This window comes from Cetorhinus maximus, chromosome 8 (genome assembly GCF_964194155.1).
Source record: "Cetorhinus maximus chromosome 8, sCetMax3.hap1.1, whole genome shotgun sequence".
Classification (NCBI taxonomy): Eukaryota; Metazoa; Chordata; class Chondrichthyes; order Lamniformes; family Cetorhinidae; genus Cetorhinus; species Cetorhinus maximus.
Genome location: NC_135886.1, coordinates 82,346,438 through 82,368,701, shown reverse-complemented (window position 1 = coordinate 82,368,701; position 22,264 = coordinate 82,346,438). Strand labels below are relative to the sequence as shown.

Here is a 22,264-nt window from a genome sequence, read left to right as displayed (position 1 = left end):
CCACCCACTTTCCGATCCCCATTTTTCCAATAATTTATAATTTTTCAAAAAAAATATTTTTCTTTTCTCACCTATTTTTAAATTTATTTCAATCTTTTTTTTCTCCATCTTTTAGCCCATTTTGATCCCTTCCCCCCACCCCACCCCCACTAGAGCCATCTGCCACTAGCTTGTCCTGCTTGCTACCCTTAATGTTCCCATTAACACCCCTTTGTCCTTTTGTCTATGATATCTTTGGCAATCTCTTCTTGCCTCCACCTATCACTGGCCCCCTATCCAGTTCTACCTGTCCCACCTCCCTCTACCAGCTTATATTTCACCTCATTTCTCTATTTTCTTAGTTCTGATTAAGAGTCATACGGACTCAAAATGTCAACTGTATTCCTCTCTGCAGATGCTGTCAGACCTGCTGAGTTTTTCCAGGCATTTTTGTTTTTGTGTTGTATAATTTACTGGGTTTGCTGTCAGTCTTTCTGACAAATGTCACTTCTAATGTTTCTCTGTGCTTCCAGCTATCATGTATTTTACCGTCATGTTACACATACCTTTATACGTAGACCAAGTAGTTTGGGTACAGGCATACATACCATTCCGTAGAACATGCAAATTTATTTATGGAATCTTATACTTAAGAGTGGTCGATCTTTTAAAATGATAAATAATTTGTTTTGTCTTGAGGAACTAACATAAAAACCAACAATAGCTGTCCTTAATTGTATCCTTATAATCTTACATTCTTTGTAAGGAAGACCTGAAAATGGATCCAAGTCTCTTTTTATATTCTGATGGCCATTATATAGTTCAATATGTTAAGCACAACAACACTTTAAATATGTAATTTATTTCAACAAAACGACATTGTATAGATGCAATGACAGCAGAGTATATAAATTCCATCATTGTTAAAATATTTACAAAGTCAATTCTAGATAGAGTTAATGTAAGAAAGGAAAATACTGCAGATGCTGGGAATCTGAAATAAATACAGAAAATGCTGGAAATATTCAGCAGACCATGCAACAGCTTCATTTTTTATATTTGTTCATGGGATATGGGCATTGCTGGCAAGGCCAGCATTTATTGCCCATTCCTAATTGCACTTGAGAAGGTGGTGGTGATGAGCTGCCTTCTAAAACCTCTGCAGTCCATATGATGTAGGTACAGCCACTGTGCTGTTTGGTAAAAAGTACCAGGATTTAGACCCAGTGATGATGAAGGAACGGTGTTATATTTCTAAGTCAGGATGGTGTGTGACTTTGAGGAGAACTTACAGGTGATAATGTTCCTTTGCACCTACTGCCCTTGTTCTTCTAGGTAGAGTTCAGTGGATCGAAAGATGCTGTTGAAGAAGCCTTTGGCAAATTGCGGCAGTGCACCTTGCAGATGGTACACACTGCTGCCTCTGTGCCTCGGTGGTGCAGGGAGCAAATGTTTAAGATGGCGGATGGGGAGCCAATTGCTTTTTCCTGAATGATGTCAAGCTTCTTAAGTATTGTTGGAGCTGCGTCATCCAGGCAAGTGGAGGGTATTCCAACACACTCGTGACTTCTGCCTTGTAGATGGTGGGAAAGCTTTGCCACAGAATTCCCAGCCACTGACCTGCTCTTGTAGCCATTGTATTTATATGGCTGGTCCAGTTAAATTTCAGGTCATTGGTGACCCCCATGATGTTGAAGATGGAGGATTCAGCAATCATAATCCCCTTAAATGTCAAGGAGAGATGGTTATATTCTCTCTTGTTGGATATGGTCATTGCCTGGCACTTGCATGACATGAATGTTACATGCTACTAATCAGCCCAAACCTGAACGTTGCCCAAGTCTTGCTGTATGTGGGTACAGACTGCTTCAGTATCTAAGTAACATGGAACTGAACACTGTTGAATCATCGGCAAACATCCTTACCTCTAACCTTATGATGGAGCAGAAGTCTTGGGTGAAGCAGCTGAAAATGGTTGGGCCTAGGACATTGCTCTAAGGAACTGCTGTAGTGATGTCCTTAACTGAGATAATTGGCCTTCACCATTTATTTTGTGCTGCTTATGACTCCAGCCTTTGGAGCATTTTCACCTGATTCCCATTGACTTCAGTGGATAGAGAAACAAATTTAATATCTCAGATTGTTGACCTTAGATCAGAAGTGGAAAAAGGTAGAGATATAACAGGTTTTCAATAAGCGCAGAGACAGGGTAAGGATGGGGGGGGGGGGAGAATAAAAGGGAAAGTCCATGATAGGGTAGAAGGCAGGAGTGTGTAATTGACAAAAGGAATGATTATGCAAGGCAAAAGGGATGATACAAGTAAGGATGGGACAAGGAAGGAAGCAAAAGAGCAAGTGTAAATAAGAATAGCAGTATCATTACCAACAGCTGCCTTCTGAAGAAATGCGTACAGTGGTAATGAACTGAAATTGTTGAATTCAGTGTTGAGTCCTGAAGCTGTAAAGTGCCTAATCCAAAACATAGAAAATAGGAGCTGGAGTTGGTCATTCAGTCCCTCGAGCCTGCTCTGCCATTCAATATGAACATGGCTGATCGTCTATCTCAATGCAGTACTCCTGCGCTCTCCTCATACCCCTTGACGCCTTTAGAGTCCAGAAATCTATTTCCTTCTTAAACATATTCAGTGACTTGGTCTCCACAGCCTTCTACGCTAGAGAATTCCAAAGGTTCACCACCCACTGAGTGAAGAAGTTTCTCCTCATCTCAGTCCTAAATAGTTTACCCCATATCCTGAGACTGTGACACCATGTTCTACAGCCCCAGCCAGAGGAAATCATCCCTGCATTCACTCTGTCCATCCCTGTCAGAATTTGATATGTTTCAATGAGATCTCCTCTCATTCTTCTAAGCTCCAGTGAATACAGGCCTAGTCGGCCCAATCTCTCCTCATACGACAATCTGCAATCCCAGGAATCAGTCTGGTGAACCTTCACTGCACTCCGTCTATGGCAAGTATATCCTTTCTTAGGTAAGGAGACAGAAACTGCACACAATACTCCAGGTGTGGTCTCACCAATGCTCTGTAGAGCTGCAGGAAGACATCCTTGCTCCTGTGCTCAAGTCTTCTTGCAATGAAGGCCAAAGATGAGGTGCTGTTCCTCAAGTTTATGTTGAACTTCATTGGACCATTTTAGGAGGTTGAGGACAGATCAGAGTGGGAGTAGGGCAAAGAATTAAAATGTCATACTCACGGACTGAACAGAGGGTTCATGCAAAGCGGTCACCCAAGTTGCATTTGGCATCCCCAACGTAAAGTGGACTGCATAAGGTTTCAATATCCTAAATTGAAACATGTGCAAGTAAATCACTGTTTCACCTGGAAGGAGTGTTTGGCACCCTGAATGATGGGGAGGGAGGAAATGAAAGGGTATGTTTTATATCTGTTGCATTTGCCCAGGCCGGTGCATGGCAGGATGAGAGGGGGTCCAAGGATTCTCAGCCATGTCTGTCCCATTTCCTGCACTTCTGCTCCCACCCCTTTTCCTCCCTCCCAGAGCTGTGATACAATCCCCCTTGTGCTCACTTTCACTCCACCACCATCTACCTTCCTCCTCCACCATTTCCACTATCTCAAGTGTGATGCCATCACCAAAATACATATTTTTCTCTCCTTTCAGCATTTGAAGGAAGCGTTCCTTCCACTTCATCTCTGTCCCAGTCACCCCAACACCCCATCTCCTCCCTATGGCAGCTTCTCGTGCAAAAGCAGGAGATTCAATACTTGACCTTTTATTTCCTTTCTCCTCTCCATCTAAGGCCCCAAACAGGTGAAATAATGATTTATTTATACTTCTTTCAATTTAGTATACTGGACTCGCTCTGATGGCGTGGCCTCCTCTACATCAGGGAGACCAAATGCAGATTGGGTGACTGCTTTGCAGAACACCTCTGTTCAGTTTGCAAGTTTGACCAAGAGCTTATGGCCACCTGTCACTGAACTCAATTGGAAGCTCATGGAGCAGCACTTCATTTTACCTTTAGGCATTTTACAGCCTTCCAGATACGACATTGAGGTCAATAATTCTGATTATAACTACTGCCTCCATCTTTCAGAGACTCAGCTGTTAGTAATGATTCTGTTATTCTCAGTTACACCTCCTCTCTACCCTTCTTTTGTTTCTTTACTTTTCGCAGCACCATCTCCCTTCACCTCGCACCATCAGGAGTGCTCAACATTTTAAATAGTTTTCTGTGTACAGATGTGGTGGCAAATGCCTTAGACATTCAAGAGATATTTAGATGAAGGGATGAGGAAAAGTAAGTTTATTTTATTCTGGATAGAAGAGCTAGGATAGGCTGATTGGTCTCCTGATTGTGGAGATTTGTTCTAAAAGCCAGGTCACACCAGGAAACAGGAGTGGCAAACACATTTCAGGTTAGGTCCTTACAACCAACTGAGACAGGGAACTCCCATTCCATCAATTTGGGCTGGATTGGAACAGCAACTTAGAGTAAAAGGAAAGGACTCTAACCAACGGCATTGACCAGAGCCCCATTCACAATACCCACAGATAACTTGGATATCAAGTACTGTAAATGATGGATTAAAACTTTGTGTAGTTACACATTTTTTTTTCAATTTTCATTCATTTTATAACAAAATAACAAGCAATGTTTAATGTCAATCTAGTATCATAATGGTTACATCACAATAACAACAGCAATACACGAGTCTAATTGTCTCTCACAGGGAGATCAAAACAGAAGGGAGGTACAAAGCCATAGAGAAATAATTTAAAAATTAAAGATATATACGGAGGAGTGAACAATGCTTTTACATACTGAACAAAAGCATAAAAGGGAAAAGAAGAGTAAATAAGACCCGTAGAAATAGGCTTCATTATGGATCAGCAGCTTGTTCAGTTTGCTTAATACAGTTTGTCTTGATGGATGAAATACAAGGAAGACTTTTTTCAGGACACAAATTTTGAATGTGTGCAATGTCCATCTCTGAAAAACAGAATAATGCAGTGTGCATTACAATGTGAATCATATCTATTACAATCAAATCTTTAGTAAAGATTTATTGTATTCCAACATCATATCTTGTTGAGCAAAGATACTGTCAAAGTTATTCTTTTTTGCTTCAATTCCTCAGATATCCTTACTCTTTATTTCTACTAGCAATGTCCATTCCCCACTGAAAAAACACACAATTTACTTGTAAACTCTTAAGTCAGACATTATGTACACGAAAGAGACCAAGGTTCCGTGTATTTTAGACGCCTTGGATTCAGTTAATGCCACTGAACTATATTGCATTTTTGTCACTCTGAGAGAAATAAATTAATTTAAAATTAAGACCCCTCATCTAAAGAACTGCACCACACTTAACCAAATAGAAATATACTTAATTTGTCTCATTAAATTAACAGTACAGTATATTTAAAAAACAGATGTGTTTAGACAACAGTTAAGGACAGGATTAGTTTCGGCTACTTTTCCCAGCCAAATATCCTGCCAACGTGGAGTTCCAACATGAACCCTGGCCACACAGGTGAGGTACCACACAACTGGTGCTGTTCCCCACGGTGTCAGCACCTTAAGAGGAAAGAGTAAGAGAAAATTGGAAAATGAATAACTGCAATTAGAGGTATGGAAACACCCAATCTCCAGTGGTACCTCTATCCCATAGTCTCAACCAGGACTCAGTATGTGGTGAATCATTGGCACAAACACAACTGTCACACCACTTGTTTTATTGGGAGTGGAGAATAGAAAAAGGGAGATTAATGGTCCTATTTCGATAGTTTATTAAGGAGATCAAAAACTGTAATGTAACATTTCCTGTTTGTTTTATGTGTTAACATTAAGAGCACTGAATGTAATTTGGAAATGTACATTTAGATGATTAAATTTCAATAACAAAATCCCCTTTTACTAAGTAACCCATGGAGGTTATTAGGAAGCCAGGAATCCAGATAATGCAACAGGTTAGACATAAGGGGTAAATTTCCACAGAGTTTCTTTTACTCGGTCACCAAAACTTTACTGGAAACACAGCAGAAGACCTGGTTCTGTGCAAAAACAGGGTTTCCAATGCACATCCAGCAAAGTGAACATGGCAAGAAAAGCTCTGAAGAATTTCAGCCCTGTGATTTTCTTACAACTGGGACCTGGTTTGGAACCTAACCCAAATTAAGTGGCCAAAAGTATGCTCTGTCCAAAGGATGTAATAATCTTTCAGTTTCAATCCAAGACATGGTGAGCATAAACCTACAACACAAAACTCTCTGTAATCTGGCAGTAATTGACACTATTCTGCCATTTGCACTCAGGGAGGTGAACGGAGATTTGGAATACAAAGATTGAGGCTGAGGACTCCACATAATGAGAGGGTGATCAAATTAAATTATAAAATGAACATTTTCTCCTTGTGTAACATTCCCACTTCAGGTACCAAGTTCTAACCAAGAGGTTAGGTTGTGACCTGCTCTAGGGGGTTATTCAAAAGATCATAGAATGGTTACAGCACAGAAGGAAGCCATACAGCCCATCATGTCTGTGCTTGTCTTCTGTAAGAACAATTCACCTGGTACCACTCCCCCACCTTTTCCCATAGCCCTGAAAATTTTTCCTTTTCAGGTTAAAAGTCAGGCCTTTCCCCAGCAAGAGAGTTTCAGTAGCCCCTGTATTCCCAAGTATAAGAAAAGGTTTGCCTGCTTCACTTGAACAATAAGGAATTACCTTTCCTTTTGACAAGAATTCCCTGTAGCTTTCAGGTATCTTGCCCACATCACCCGCATTCACAGCGGTGTTCACACTCGGACTCACAGCTGCAGTTAACGTTACAACTTGACCAGTTGTATTTTCAGTTGGGGCACTTTTTTCTGAATCACCCTTATGTACCAGAATAAGTCCCATCGATTCCCCACACAACTTCCAGCCATTTTCCCAAATGTGTCCCATCTTGTTACAATGGAAACACTTAGGCCTTTGGACGTCACTCCCACCCTCATAACTTTCCTCCTGGTCTGAGGAGGGAATTTCAGCACATTCCCAGTTGTCCCTTCTCTTCCCTGGCTACTTGCCTTCCTTTTCACCCTCCCACTTTCTATCCTTCTCAGGTTTGTGGGGGTGATAGAAAAAGTGTTTGGATTGATGGACAAGCTCGTAATCATCAGCCATTTCCACTGCCTGTCTAGTTGATGAAACTTTCTGGTTCTCTACATGAGTTCTTACCGCTGGAGGGAGTGAACTTTTAAATTCATCCAGGAGAATTATTTCCCTAAGGGTCTTATACATGGCCTCTATCATTAGTGCCAGTATCCAATGATCAAAGCTAGTTTGCTTTACCCTCACAAATTCAATGTAGGTCTGCCTAGGCTGTTTCCTTATGTTTCAAAATTTTTGCTTGTGTGCCTCAGGGACCAACTCGTATGCACTAAGAATAGCCTTCTTTATCGCATCATAATCCATAGACACCTCTCCCGAGAGTGATGCATAAACCTCATGAGTTCTGCCCACTAATCTACTTTGCAGGAGTAATATCCAGATTCCTTTTTGCCATTTCATTTGCTTAGCTACCTTCTCAAACGAAAAGAAAAATGCCTCTACAAATTTCCTCAAACCTTGGAAGGACATGTACAAATTTAAACATCTCCCCACTGGACTCTGGGTTGGGATAAGTTCTTCCGTCCGCAAAACGTTCCCCAACATTTGGTGCCTTGGTTTTAAATTTCAGCCTTTTAAGCTGCTATTCTCTCCCTCGTTCCTTCTCTCTTGCCTGAAATTCCAGTTCTAGCTCTTTAAATCTTTTTGCTCTTTCCAGTTCAAGTTTAAGTTTCTCCATTTCTTTTTCATGTTCAAGCTGCTTCATGTGCAACCTAATCCTAGCTAACTCAATTGACTCAACCCCTGGAGAATGTGATCTCTCTTGTATCCCTTCCAATTTCAAATGCTGCGCTACTGTCTCAATTATGTCTACTTTCCTTGCCTCTTCGGTTAATTCTAACTTCAACTTATCTGCCACCCCCCTTAATTTAGCCTCAGTTACTTTTTGTAATAGATAAATCTTCTATCTTTAAAAATGACATAGCAACTTCCAAAGCCATGTCAGTCACCAATGAATCAGAAACCTGGTGTCTGTCTTTTTATCCTTTAACAATTATTATTAATCTGCATCCAATCACTCGTTGTCAGCACTTGAATCTTGTGAGGGACCCCAATCTTATGTTATGACCATGATGGGAGGACTGCGCAGTTAATTCTAGCGCCACTTCTCCACAGGTCGTAACAACAGTATAAATGTTTAATTCACCGACAAAACTGACCAATTGTTTACCTTTGGTATAATTATTCCCAGCACAAAAAGAACTCTAACCAGGCTTCTTTCAGTAAACAAAAAAAAGAATAATAAAACAAACTACTTTTTAAAATAGGTTAATAAACTGGTTAACATACAAGTTGTAGTTTAGAAGTATAATGATTTTCCTCTTTCTTAAAAAGCAGATATTCGAACCCCGCCTCCCCCATACACACTCACACACAGCCACAAAACAGGACAAAATAAACACAGTCCCCTGCAGAGGCTGGAGGATGGGGAAGTTTTTTTTAAAAAGGAATTTTAAAACTCAAAGAGATCTCGACGCTGTTGATCTAACAGAATTATGGTCGCAATGGGTCTGGAAGTTCCTTCAGATGGATTTTTTTGGTGAAATTGTCCTTGATGACTCTTATTTATCACAACATTGCAGACTTTCAAAAAAAAACAGATGAGTTATCCTGATGAGATGTTGCTGAAGAAGGTTTAATACAAAGGTGGTGCAGAGAGAGAGTCTTTTCCTTGCAGTTTGCTTCTAAGGCACCCTGGCACACACTCACTCTCTGACTGAGAGTCTTAAAAGACATAGATGTTCAAAGAATATTTCTCTTGGACCAGGTGTTTTTAACCAATCAGCAAGAGTCTTTAGCCTGGCAATGTTTTTTCTGCTTCATGTTAATCTGTATCTCTTTCATCATCCAGGAAACAGGGATTTGTTTCCCTTCATAGGAATATGCCTTGGCTATACTTGAATTCTCTCTCCTTTAAAGACAGCATATTGTTCAGTTACTGTTTTGCCTGCTAACCTTTGATTCCAATTTATCTGGGCCAGATCCATTCTTATCCCATCGAAGTTGGCTTCCCTCCAGTTATTTATTCTTACTCTGGATCGCTCCTTGTCCTTCTCCATAGCCAACCTAAAGCTTATAACACAATGATCACTGTCCCCAACTGACACTTGATTCACCTCATTCCCCAGAACTAATACCAGAAATGCCTCCTTTCTCATTGAACTGGAAACGTACTACTGTAGTAAATTCTCCTGAAAACACTCTAGGAATTCTTGCCCCCATCTGTGCTTTACAATACTGCTATCCAAGTCTATGTTCAGATAATTGAAGTCCCCCATTATAACTACTCTGTAATTCTTGCACTTCTCTGTAATTTCCTTGCAGATTTGTCCCTCTAAATCTTTCCCACCAGTTGGTAGCCTATAGACTACACCAAACAATGTAATTGCACCTTTTTTGTTCCTTAGCTCTAACCAAATGGATTCTGTCCTTGACCCCTCTGGGACATCCTCTCTTTGCAGCACTGCAATGTTCTCCTTAATCAATATTGCCACCCCACCTCTTTAATGTATAAGGACAGCTGTACTTCTTCAGTGTGTTCTCTGTGAGAGGCTTTATTGAACTGAAGAGAAATGGCAGCCAACAGTCAGCTTGCCTCACAGCAGAGTAACATGACTATGGCAAGCCAGGTAGTACACTTAATAATTGTTGCATTTCAAGAACCCAAACATCCCCCTTTTCAGATCAAACAAAAGATACAAACAGCCCCTTTTTCCTAGTGAACAAAAGACACATTTGCATGCACGATCATGTGTGAGTGAGTTACCCAAGTTACTCACTATACGCCCATTGTTCTCATGCATTAACAACTCTTTGTTCTGCTGGTCAGTCTCTGAACATGCATTGCACACATAACCTTTAAACCTTAATGTAACACGTGTGCGTTTACATTAGTTGGTCATCTGGGTGAAGTTCCTTATCTGGAGAGGTGTCGTTCCCATGGCCCTTGTTGCCTTGGTGACTGTTGTTGTTCCATTGCAGTTGTTGGGGACTCTGGACCTCTGGGATTGATGGTAGTTCTGTACTCAGTGCAGCTGGTGAGATCCTTTCTCCCTGACTGGCCCATTACTGTGAAGGAACTAGTTTCGCTAGTTGTTCCGGATGCCTGCAGTTAAGCCGGTATACCTGGTCATTCACTTCCACTGCATACAACTGAGGTTACAATTTCTCTACAAACGTGCCAAGTTTCCACATGGGGGCTGATTCCTGTTGGGAACATTGATGATTTGCACCCTGACTCGCTCTCCTGTGCTCATTTCTGGTAATGGTTTGGCAGTCTTGTCAAACTGAAATTTGGCTGTCATTTCACCTTGAGCTTTTCACTCATGCCTGTTACTACTTCTGGTTTCAGAAGCTTTTCTGCTATTGGAAGAGTAGTTTGCGTGTGGCATGACTTTCATTTCTGGACAGAACTACCTTTCATGCCTTCAGCTGGTGTGTTTCTCCACTTGAGAATTGCCTTGTGTACAAAAGTGCTAGATGTGCTCAATCGCTTGACGAGTCCTATAGTAATTTTCAATGCCACCTCAGTTTTTTCATTTGACTGGGGATAGTGTGGAGATAATGTGTCATGCTGAATTTCCCAATCTTCTGTGAATTGGCTGAATTCTTCACTTGTGAACTGAGGACCATTGTCACTCATCACAATGTCTGGAATGCCGTACTGACTGAAGTATGCTTTCAGACATTCTACTATTTCTCCCATTGTCGTTGAAGTCAGCTGGTCTAACTCCCAGTATTCAGAATAGTAGTCTACAGCTACAAGATAATCCATTCCTGCTATAGAGAAAAAGACTACTCCCAGCTTCATCCATGGTCTGCCTGGGATGTCGTGCATCATCAACGGCTCTCTAGCTTGTTTAGCTTGGTACTCATTACATGCACCACACTGCCAATGTGGTCTTTAATTTCACTGCTTATGTTTGACCAATAGAGCACTTCTCTTTCCATTCTCAGTCATTTCAATTCCTTGATGGCTTGCATGGATGCGCTTCAGCATCTTTCTTCTCATCTCCTTAGAGATGATGACTATTTCCTTTCTACAAGATGCCATCCTAGGCTGTTATTTCATCTCGTTATGCCCAGTAGGCTCTTGTGATCACAGATCACTACTTCTTGTAGCACTTGTAGAGTTGTATCTTGTTGGGTAGTTCACTTAATTTGAGCAAGTCGCTTGTTTATCAGATACAATGTCTCTTCCGGGTTGATGACTTCCAGGCTCATGTCTAGCTGCTGCTTCACATTGAATCTGGAAGATTTCGTAGTCTGTTGGAGCAGCCACAACATTCTTCATGGGAGCGCTGCTCTCGACAACATGTCTGTGATGTTTCCCTTGCTTGTATGCCACACCAGATTATATCGTTGTAAACAAAAAATCATTCTTTGCAGACACTTTGGAACAGATAGAAGCAATTTGTGAAAATGCTTTGAAGGGGCTTGTGGTTGGAATCCACTGTTACTTTGTCTCTCCCAAACAGGTATTGATTAAAATGCTCACAAGAAAAAACAATAGCCAGACAATCTCAATCTGAGCATAGCATCGTTCAGTTTGCATTAGTGCCCTGGATGCAAATGTGACTGGTTGTCCATGCTGCTTCAGAGTTGCTCCTAGACCCGTCTCACTGGCATCACACTACAAGGTGACTTCATCTTTGATATCATAGTACTTCACCACTGGCATTGTCGTAACTAGATGTTTGATTTTAGTGAACACAGCTTCTTGTTCTGTTCCCCAATTAGAACATCGGCTAGTGTCCCGGGGCACAGTGGTGAGGGCACTTCACAGTCGCTGGAGGAGCTGGCAGAGACAGAGAGTGCCCATGGCGCCAGCAGTCAGAGGACTGCAGAGGACCAGGTATATGCTCAGTCGGTGCCTGATGATGTCCCTCTGAAGTCGTCCGCGACGCAGCAGGGGCAGGAAATATGGCCAGGTGTGCAGGAGCATCTGGGGGAGATACATGAGGCTATGCTTGGCTTGGTCTCCATGTTGGAGGAGTCTATGTGGTTGATCGCCGAAGCAATGAGCCACACGTCCGAGTGCCAAGCGTCCTCCATAGAGAGAGTGGCGACTCTCGTGTAGAGGCTTCCCCAGGAGACCCATCAGGGCTTCCAGGGGATGCGCTCTAACCAGCAAGCCCTCACACCAGCATTGACTTCAGCTGGTGTGGGAGATGGTGTGAGCACCAAGTTTCCCAGCTTGGTGCCCATCCATCCACGGTGAGCAGGGAGTTCCAAAGCGACCTCATGTTGGCGCAATAGCTGCCTGTCTTCTCTGCAGGCACCTCTCAGAGCACTCCGGATGAGGGTGGCACCTCCTCCACCCCTCTCCCAGTGACCATAACATCAAGTGAGGCTGCGACGACTGGGGAGATGGCAGCTGTGGAACTGGCAGCTCCCTCCCAGGTGGGGCCAGCACAGGCTCCGCGCGCCAGAGGACAACTGCCAAGGTCATCGAGGCCAACAGGACAGCAGAGTCAGCAGGCTGTCTCAGATGCCACTCCAAGCAATGGGACAGCACCCGGAAACGAAAACCTAAGCACCTTAGGCACACCACAGGTTTTTCACTGGTGCTTTTGTGTTGGCCCGAAATGAGGTCCTTATGATTTGTTCTAATTTGTAACACCATTGTCCTTTTTTTTTGGCATAAGTTGGTTTGCTTAACATATTAAATTCAGATATGTCACCTTGGCTGAGGCTGCCTCTTTTCTTCTGCATGTGGATGGTTTTCAAAAATGTAATGATTGCTTTGTTGGACATTCAGCTTTATTAACAAGGCCCTTAGTTACTGTTCCTAACCTGGCAGATTTTGCACTTAGGTGACGAGTATGGAGCCTACAGCTCAGGCTTGTCCTGGAGGTCCATCTGTGGTGTGCTAGCTGAAGGTTTGTTGGATTAAAGCCTCCCGGGTGTCCCTGCCTCCCTGGAGTATGCCTGGGTCAGCGTCTACCCCCTCAGCATTTCCATGTGCATGCTTATCCTTGGAACCACTGCTGGACTCATCGTGTGCAGCCGCAGCCACTGCATCGATGTCTTCACCATCCACTGCATCCCCCCTTTCCAGCGCAAGATTGTGCAGAGTGCAGCATGCAACCACTATCACTGAGACACGATCTGGGGGATATTGGAGTGCGCCTCCTGAGTGGTCCAGGCATCGGAAGTGCATCTCGAGAAGAACGATAGTTCTCTCCGCCACAGTCCTTGTGGTGCCCTGGCTCCTATTATAGCGCTGCTCAGCTTCTGTTCTTGGGTGGCAGAGAGGCATCATGAGCTACCTTCTGAGGGGATAGCCCTTGTCACCCAACAGCCATCCATCAAGCTGAGCTGGAGCACTGAAAAGCCCCGGTACCTGGGAGTGTCTGAGTATGTAAGCGTCATGGGTACCTTGCACAAACTTGCAGAATCTGCATCCTGTGATCACACACTATCTACATGTTCATGGAGTGGAAGCCCTTCCTGTTGACGAAGGCACTGGGCTCACCTGCTGGCGCCTTGATGGCCACATGTGTGCAGTCTATAGCACCTTGGATGTTGGGGAAGCCTCTGGCTTACTGTGTCTGGCTTGCCTGGTCCCAACAGAAGTGGATGAAGGTTAATGCATGGCTGACCAGAGTGTCTGTAACCTGCTTGACACAAGTATGGACAGCTGATTGTGGTGTATCCCAAAGATCACCCACTGAGCCCTGGAAGGAGCCAGAGGCATAGAAGTTGAGGGCAGATGTGACCTTCAGAGCCACTGGCATGGGGTGTCCACACACAGTTAGCGGAGATTTCAGGCCCAATCATCTGACAGATATAGTTGACTGTCTCCCTTGAGAGACGGAGCCTCCTTCGGCACTGCACCTCAGACATATTGAGGTAGCTGCTTCGCCGCCTGTATACCCTGGCAGCAGGATAATAATGTCTTCTGCGGCCCCTTCCGCCTTGGTCTACCTCTTGGCCTTGCGCCCCTTGAGCCTGCGCCTGTCCTCCCAAAGGTGGCTCCCCTGGAGGCTGACTGTGCACTCCTGGCCTCCTCCCCCTTCTAGACCTCCTTTCCTCCTCAGTAGCTGCCTCCAGCTCCTATTCCCAGGCTAAGGGAAGGCTGCCTTCTTGAACTGCTGCAGTCCATGTGGTGTAGGTACACCCACAGTACTGTTAGGGATGGAATTCCAGAATTTTGACCCAGCAACAGTGAAGGAATGGTGATATATTGCCAAGTCAGAATGGTGAGTGGCTTGGAGGGGAATTTCCAGGTGGTGGTGCCATGTGCCTGCTGCCCTTGTCCTCCTAGATGGTAACGGTCATGGGTTTGGAAGAAGCTGTCTAAGGAGGCTTGATGGGTTCCTGTGGTGCATCTTAGAGTTCCTGTATTACCTTAGATGGTACACACTGCTGCTACTGTAGGTTGGTGGTGGAGGGAGTGAATGTTTATGGATGGGGTGCGAATCAAGCAGGCTGCATTGTCCTGGATGGTGTTGAACTTCTTGGGTATTGTTGGAGTTGCACTCATCCAGGCAAGTGGGGAGTTTTCCATCACATTCCTGACTTGTGCCTTGCAGATGGTGGACAGGCTTTGGGGAGTCAGGAGGTGAGTTACTCGCCACAGGATTCCGAGCTTCTAACCTGCTCTTGTAGCCACAGTATTTATATGGCTAGTCCAGTTCAGTTTCTGGTCAATGGTAACACCCCAGGATGTTGATAGTGGGGATTCAGCGATGGTAGTGCCATTGAATGTCAAGGGGCTATGGTTAGATTCTTTTATTGGAGATGGTCATTGCCTGGCACTTGTGTGGTGTGAATGTTACTTGCCACTTGTCAGCCCAAGCCTGGATATTATGCAGGTCTTGCTGCATTTGGACATGGATTGCTTCAATACCTGAGGAGTCGTGAATGGTGAACATCAGCGAACATCCCCAATTCTGACCTTATGATGGAAGGAAGGTCACTGATGAAGCAGCTGAAGATGGTTGGGCCTAGGACACTACCCTGAGGAACTCCTTCGGTGATGTCCTGGAACTGAGGTGATTGACCTCCAACAACCACAACCATCTTCCTTTCTTCCTTTGATATGACGCCAAACAGCAGAGAGTTTTCCCACTGATTTACATTGACTTCAGTTTTGCTAGGACTTTTGATGCCACACTCGGTCCAATGCGGCCTTGATGTCAAGGGCAGTCACTCTCATCTCACCTCGAGAGTTCAGCTCTTTTGTCCATGTTTGAACCAAGGCTGTAATGAGGTCAGGAACTGAGTGGCCCTGGTGGAACCCAAACAGTCTCTAAGAGAAGAAATTCCCCCTCACATCTATCTTAAATGGGAGACCCTTATTTTTAAACTATGCCCCTGGTTCTAAATTCCTCCACCAAAGGAAACACCCTCTCGTTCCTGTCAAACCCCCTCAGAATTTTATCTGTTCCAATAAGCTCACCTCTCATTTCTTTTAAACTCTAATGAGTATAGGTGCAACTTGCTCAACCTCACCTCATAAGGCAAACTCTTCATCCCTGGAATAAGCCTAGTGAACCTTCTCTGAACTGTTTCCAATGCAAGTATATTCCTCCTTGAGTAGACCAAAACTGTGCACAGTACTCTAGATACAGTCTCAGCAATGTGCTGTACAGTTGTAGCAAGACTTCCCTAATTTGCAATTATGGCAAAAGGTGTGACATATTATTCAGAGTTATGGACGAATCGAGGGACTCCCGGCTGCATTTTACAATGGTTAGGCAACTAATTGGTTGCCGTCTAGGCTGCTGTCCCTTTAAAGGATGGCTGCCCAGCAAATAGGAACTGCTGGCCAATCAGAGGGCAGACAGCTTAGCAGTCTCAGCACCATTACCAGGAGCGGTGGCCACTGCTGGAACTGCATCTGGAAGGAAAAGGATGCCATGGAAGGACAGGACCCTCACAACCTGACAGCAGAACCTGGTACATCAGGTCCAGTCAGGCAGGCCTCAGCAAGGGGCCAAAAAGTGCCCAAAAAGGAAGGTCACACTCCCCTATATTTCCCCATCCCGGCCCACAGTGAGGTCACCAAGGTTCACCAGATGCTTTTCCCATGTAGCGGAGGGCCTACCACAGAATGACCATTCATCCGGTTATATACCAGACAATCTGGTTTTCAGCTGGTCTGTCCCCTCTCTGGTGCCAGATGCCTTTATGTCTTGAATTTTTTATGTCTAGTGACCTCCTCTCCTGATCCTGCTGTGGCATCAGAGGTCAGAGGGAGGTCACTTTACTGAAAACTTAGCCAGTGCCACTATGGGAATAAAGGAGGTGTGGAAAAGTGGTGCTGGCCAAAGAGGTAAGTTGCCCCAAACCCCATAAGGGAGCCAAAAAGCATCCTGGTATTTTAACTGGTATCCAGGTCAGATCCAAGTATGGAGCCATATAGTTGGGTCCCACATTCACTGCTCAGTAGACCAGTTCACCGGATTCATCTTGGCATCCAGGTTAGTGTCAAGGAAATTCCTTCCGTGTCATGGGTCATGGAAAGCAGAGTGTCAGGTAATCTTGAACTCCATCAATGGCCATCCTAACCCACCTGCCATTGGTAAAATGCCAGCGGTGGCAGGGAGAGACTCTTAATTGGCCATTTAAGTCACTTAATTGGTGTCTGGGTGGGAGGGCCGTCCTCCACTTTCCCTGCTGCTGGCAGCAGGAAGATGACAGGCACGCCACCCCCTGCTTTTCCTCACCATTTTACTGCCCTGCTCTCCTCCCAGCCCATTCCTAGAGGGCTGGTAAAATTCAACCCTTACTGTGCATGTGGAGTGGAATGGTCACAGCATTATTTGAAGTTACTATACTGCATTTGGAGCCTGATGTGTAAGCAGGTTAGTCACTGTTATACCACAGGGGTTTGAACTCGAGGAGAGTTATTTGCAATTGCACAAAATTATGTACAGGCGGTTATTTGTCACCAACATAATTATCTTACACTGGCAGTACCTGCAGGATTTTGTGCGGCACTCGTAGTGGTGCTGACAGTAGGCTTGAATGGGTTTACTGCCAATGAGCATCCTCCAGAAAGGAGTGTTCCGGGAAACACGTCTAAGAAGAGGGGATCTCTGAAATACTTCATTCTGGATGGGCTTTGAATCCAACTAGAATTTTTAAAAATGCAAATTAATTGCTAAATAGAAAATGAAGAATAATATACTAATAAACAGATTAAATTCATAATCAGTACCTGCATGCGAATTAATTCAGCAGAATTACAATACTTTAAAAGGTTCAAAAAATTTAAAAAAGGACTGGGAGACCAGCAAAAGGGCAACTACAAGCATCTCAAGGTTCCTCACTTAAGCACAGCAGCTTTCTAGCAGCTATGCTGAAGCCACTGGAGTGGCACCTCATTGGTGTAGTAATATTAAAAAAAGCATTGAAGTAAGGGACTATGGGCTGACAATGGATGACAAGCATTGTTAAGGTTGTTGTTAACGAAATTGCTATTTCCAAACTTGCACTTCGTCTACTGTGTGTTTTCGTAGCAAGTTGTGAGTCTGCATTGTCAGGGTGTCATATACTTTGGCTGTTGTGAACTTGGCTCCAAGACTTATCCAGGCACCTAAACAAGGAATATGTTTGGAAGGTGGACATGGAGAAGTTCAGCCATGATCTTATTGAACAGCAATAAGGTCCTGTTCCTATTTCAAATGTTCTTATCTTCAAAGGTTAGCTGAGGTTAAATTCACATTAATGTTGCATAGAGTAACTGGGGTGGCAGAAAAGTAGATTGTGGATAACACTGAGAACCACCAAATAAATAGTTCAGTTATTTACAGACACAGAATGCTAAATATTAAGAATAAATTGCAGACATTTTGAGTAATTCTTCACAAAGACTTTGCACCTCAATATTAATTCTTCCACAATGGGCAGGAGAGGATCATGAAGAGGTTAAAAATTTGACAACAGGACAAGTGTCCCCAACCTATTACACACATCCCTGCCACTACTTCCACAGCAGCAGTTTTGTGGCTCGAGATTGTTTGACTTGGAGGGGCTTCATATTCATATTCAAATAATAGCATTCTGAAATCCAGCTCCCATTGTGCAATTGGGAGCCTGAATTATGTTTAACAGTTGCCATGCCAATTTTCCAGGACTATAAAAACCCAGCATCAAAAGGGAAGCAGACACTGCTAGCTCAAGCAGTTTTTTTTTAATCCTTTCATGGGATGTGGGTATTGCCGTAGGCCAACATTTGTTGCCCATCCCTAATTGCTCTTGAAATGAGTGCCATGCTAGGCCATTTCAGGGGGCAGTTAAGAGTCAACCATTGCTGTGGGCCCGCAGCCATAGGCCAGACTGGGTGAGAACAGATGATTTCATACCTTACAGGACATTAGTTAACCAGAAGGGTTTTTACAACAATGATAGTTGTTACGGTCACTATTACTGAGACTAGTTCTTTATTCCAAATTTATTAACTGATTTTAAATCCCACCAGCTGCCATTGCGGGATTTGAATCCATGTCCCCCTGGCCTGTGGATTAGTGATCTTTACCACTAGACCACTGTCTCCCTGATGTAGGGTGGCAGAGTTGTGCTATTAATGATAGAGTTGATCTGCAGACACTTATTGGGTGGAAATATTAAGTTTATTTACAATATACTCAGCAGCAACTACACGTGTGCTTTCAGCCCCAACTCTAGCTCTACGCTGACTGCTGAGGTAGCCCACGCTACTCTCCCATTGGTTATTACAGATCATGTGATCTTGCCTAACAAGTATTATTCTTAAGAGGTACATTACACACTAAATAAAACCATACTTACTACACTCCCCTTTAAGTTAAGTGACCTTTCAGCACTTTTGTAGGCCAAGAGGAGCAGGAGTATTCCACCACTGCCCTGTTAGGAAACCTTCGGTCTCCTCTTGGCCAATGTCAGCCTCTCTCTTCCCCTATCATGATCACCGACCTCCCCAACCACACTCAACACCAATCCCTGGTCTCTCCCCCTCCAGATTACTGGGGACCATTCCCATAGCTACCTGGCTGTGGCCTCCTGGCGCTGGTTTGCCTGCTGGCAGCCGACCAGCCTACCAATTTGGCCAGCTGCTGGATGGGAAATGATAAAAGAAATTTTAAAGAGGTCCTGCCTTTAAATCTGTTAGGCTCTTTGTTTCCTAAGCCTCAACATGTTAAACAGCCATCTTTTCTCTCCACTGGATGCTGCCCACTTTCCTGTAAATACCGGGGCTGGTGTGTAGAAATCAAACCTAGTCAGACTGGTTAAGGAATCTGTAACATTTACAGAGTTAGTGTTCCAAAGAAACTTAAAGCACTAACCTGGAAAAGTTCATGTATACACTATTTGCATGAAAATCGTAAATGCTTTTATAAAGAACTCATTACCAATCTTACTACAAGTAGTGCACAGAGTAAATTTCCCCCTAAATGTCTACAGGGAACCTGAGCCAGAGTTCAGAATTCTTTGGCCAATTTTTCACACAAAGTACCTGGACAAGAGTTATGTTTAGCGTGTTTTGAGTAAAAGCTTTCCTAAAAGTGATTATTCTGAGCCCTGTACTGGGTAATGGTACTGCAGGCAGACGAAAGATAAAGAAATGCTAGATGGAACGTTGTTTCTCTCAGAGACCAAACCAACAATTTGTCAACATGTCTGGACATTCAGGTTGACACCTAATACCTCAGTATTAAAAAATAAAGATGCAGAGAGATTGTTCCTTTAAGTTGAATAATATGAGTGAGTTGGCACTTATGTTCTTTATCTTTGTAACAGTACATGTATTGATCTTGTACAATTGTTCCAAATGGCTCTCATTGTCCTGTATGTTTAATTTACCGTGGATTAAAAGAGTTTATATTTTGAATCAAACTGCACCTCACTTATGTTAGTCGAGTTGACCTTCGATTTAAGGAATATACATGAGTAAACCATGAAAATCTGATCCGGATCATAAGGAATGTTCATTGTTACACCTTGTGATAACTTATCGCACTTATCACCTTATCACACTGGTTAATGTAGAACAGTCAGGGCCCGATTTTACCTCTGTAAGTGAATGGGTTTTGAGTGAGTTAAAATTGGGTCCTCATGAGTATCAACTTCCATAAAAGGTAGATGCTCAGACCACTTAAGTGAGCAACTGACACCACTGAGCCCAAGGAGATATCTCCAGCAGATTTGAATTTATAACAGGATATCATCTTAGAATGGAAATGAGTGAGAAGTTGGCAAGCCTCTCTATAGTGCTCATCTATACTGCACAGAACCCCCAAGGAATATTCAACATTCCTTTAAAAGCAATAGACTATGGGGAGAATTTTCTCCATCAGGCAGGCTGGGCGGGAGCAGGCATGGAGCTGATCACTGCCTGCTGTGCGCGGGCCAATTAAGGCCCGCCCAGTGTGACACACACCCGGAAGCGCTGAGCGCTCCCTGTGCAGGCGGTGGGAGGAGGGAGAGTCGGGGCCGGTGCTCATTCGCGCATGCGTGCGAAAGAGTGCAGAAATCTCCCTGAGGCAGCTCCGTGCCTCAGGGAGATTACTTTGACTAAGAAGAATTGAAATAAGGGGAAAAAAAAATTATTCAGACATGTCCCCTCATGTGACAGTGCCACATGAGCTGGGACATGTCAATGAATTTTTATAAAAATTTTATGGATGAGGTTTCATGGTAAATGCGAAGGCCGCCTGGGCTCTTTGCCTGCCCGCCAACCTTAAGGTTGGGTGGGCAGCTCTGGTAATTGTTTCAAGTGGTTGTTAAATGGCCTTAATAGGCCTTTGACAGTTCAGCAGGCACGTAACCGACCCTGGTGCGCGCCCGCTGAACTGAAGATCGGAATGACGCGCAGTGACGTCAGGACACATGCCCGACCTCACCGCACGTCATTTTACATGTCAGCAAGCGGGGCCCGCCCCTGCACACTGACCAGAAGATTCAGGCCTATGATTCACTAATCACCTTTCAACTAATTTACTCAGTGTGAACCAGTGCTCTAAAAATGGCACACTGAGTAAATTAGTTGAAAGGTGATTAGTGAATCATAGGCCTGAATCTTCTGGTCAGTGTGCAGGGGCGGGCCCCGCTTGCTGACATGTAAAATGACCTGCGGTGAGGTCGGGCATGTGTCCTGACGTCACTGCGCGTCATTCCGATCTTCAGTTCAGCGGGCGCGCACCAGGGTCGGTTACGTGCCTGCCGAACTGTCAAAGGCCTATTAAGGCCATTTAACAACCACTTGAAACAATTACCAGAGCTGCCCACCCAACCTTAAGGTTGGCGGGCAGGCAAAGAGCCCAGGCGGCCTTCGCATTTACCATGAAACCTCATCCATAAAATTTTTATAAAAATTCATTGACATGTCCCAGCTCATGTGGCACTGTCACATGAGGGGACATGTCTGAATAATTTTTTTTCCCCCTTATTTCAATTCTTCTTAGTCAAAGTAATCTCACTATTTTGGGTAATTGGGATAGATTTTCTATGGGGTTCTCCCATTCATCAGGTGTTACTACAACGGAAGATCTGGACAAACTCCAGCATTTACACCGTTTCTCAAGAATTTCTCTAGGGTTTCCAAATTATGCAGGTTGATCAGGAGAATCTGCATGAAAATTCTACTCCATTATTTTAACTGCTGAATGCTCCTGGTTATATGCGAGCAGTTAATAATTCCAAATTAAATGCTCCCACCTCTTGACATTGGAGTTGCTCTCAAATGTGAAGAAGATTTGTATTGGACCAGTACAAATATTCAACATTGTCAACAGGACAATGCATTACTGATAAGTATTAATTTAGATTCAACTTCAGCAGACCTGCCCTGCACTTGTTTTAATAATTTTAGATCTTCCTTCCCAGAATAAAGAAAACCTAGGTAAGCAGAAATGAAAAAGATTTAATATTGTAGAAACATCTACCACACATAAACAAGCATCATCTCTTGTTATTTTGCAAGTGTCTAGATCAAACTAACAATTTCACCTACCTGAGAACAAAAGACCAATAAAGTAACACATACAATCATTAGTCCTGTTCTCCAGCCTGTAGCTTCCATCTTTCAAACCTATCAGGCAAATGTTTCAGCTATTATGAAGCCTGCAGGTTGCCGGATCAAGTCTGGCTCTATAAGTAGAGTTCTCAAGGACAGTGTCTGTACTGATCCTTTCAGTACCTGCACAGACTGGCTCTTGC

The 22,264-nt window shown here is 43.7% G+C and overlaps 1 long non-coding RNA gene across 1 annotated transcript; it reads right to left on the bottom strand.

Moving 5' to 3' along the window:
- Positions 1-4,249: 4,249 nt before the first annotated feature.
- On the bottom strand, positions 4,250-22,252 carry LOC144683787 (uncharacterized). The gene is made up of 2 exons (XR_013577336.1): positions 22,059-22,252; positions 4,250-4,951 (listed from the first exon to the last, which is right to left on the bottom strand). It is a non-coding gene; the product is annotated as an uncharacterized LOC144683787 (long non-coding RNA).
- Positions 22,253-22,264: the final 12 nt, after the last annotated feature.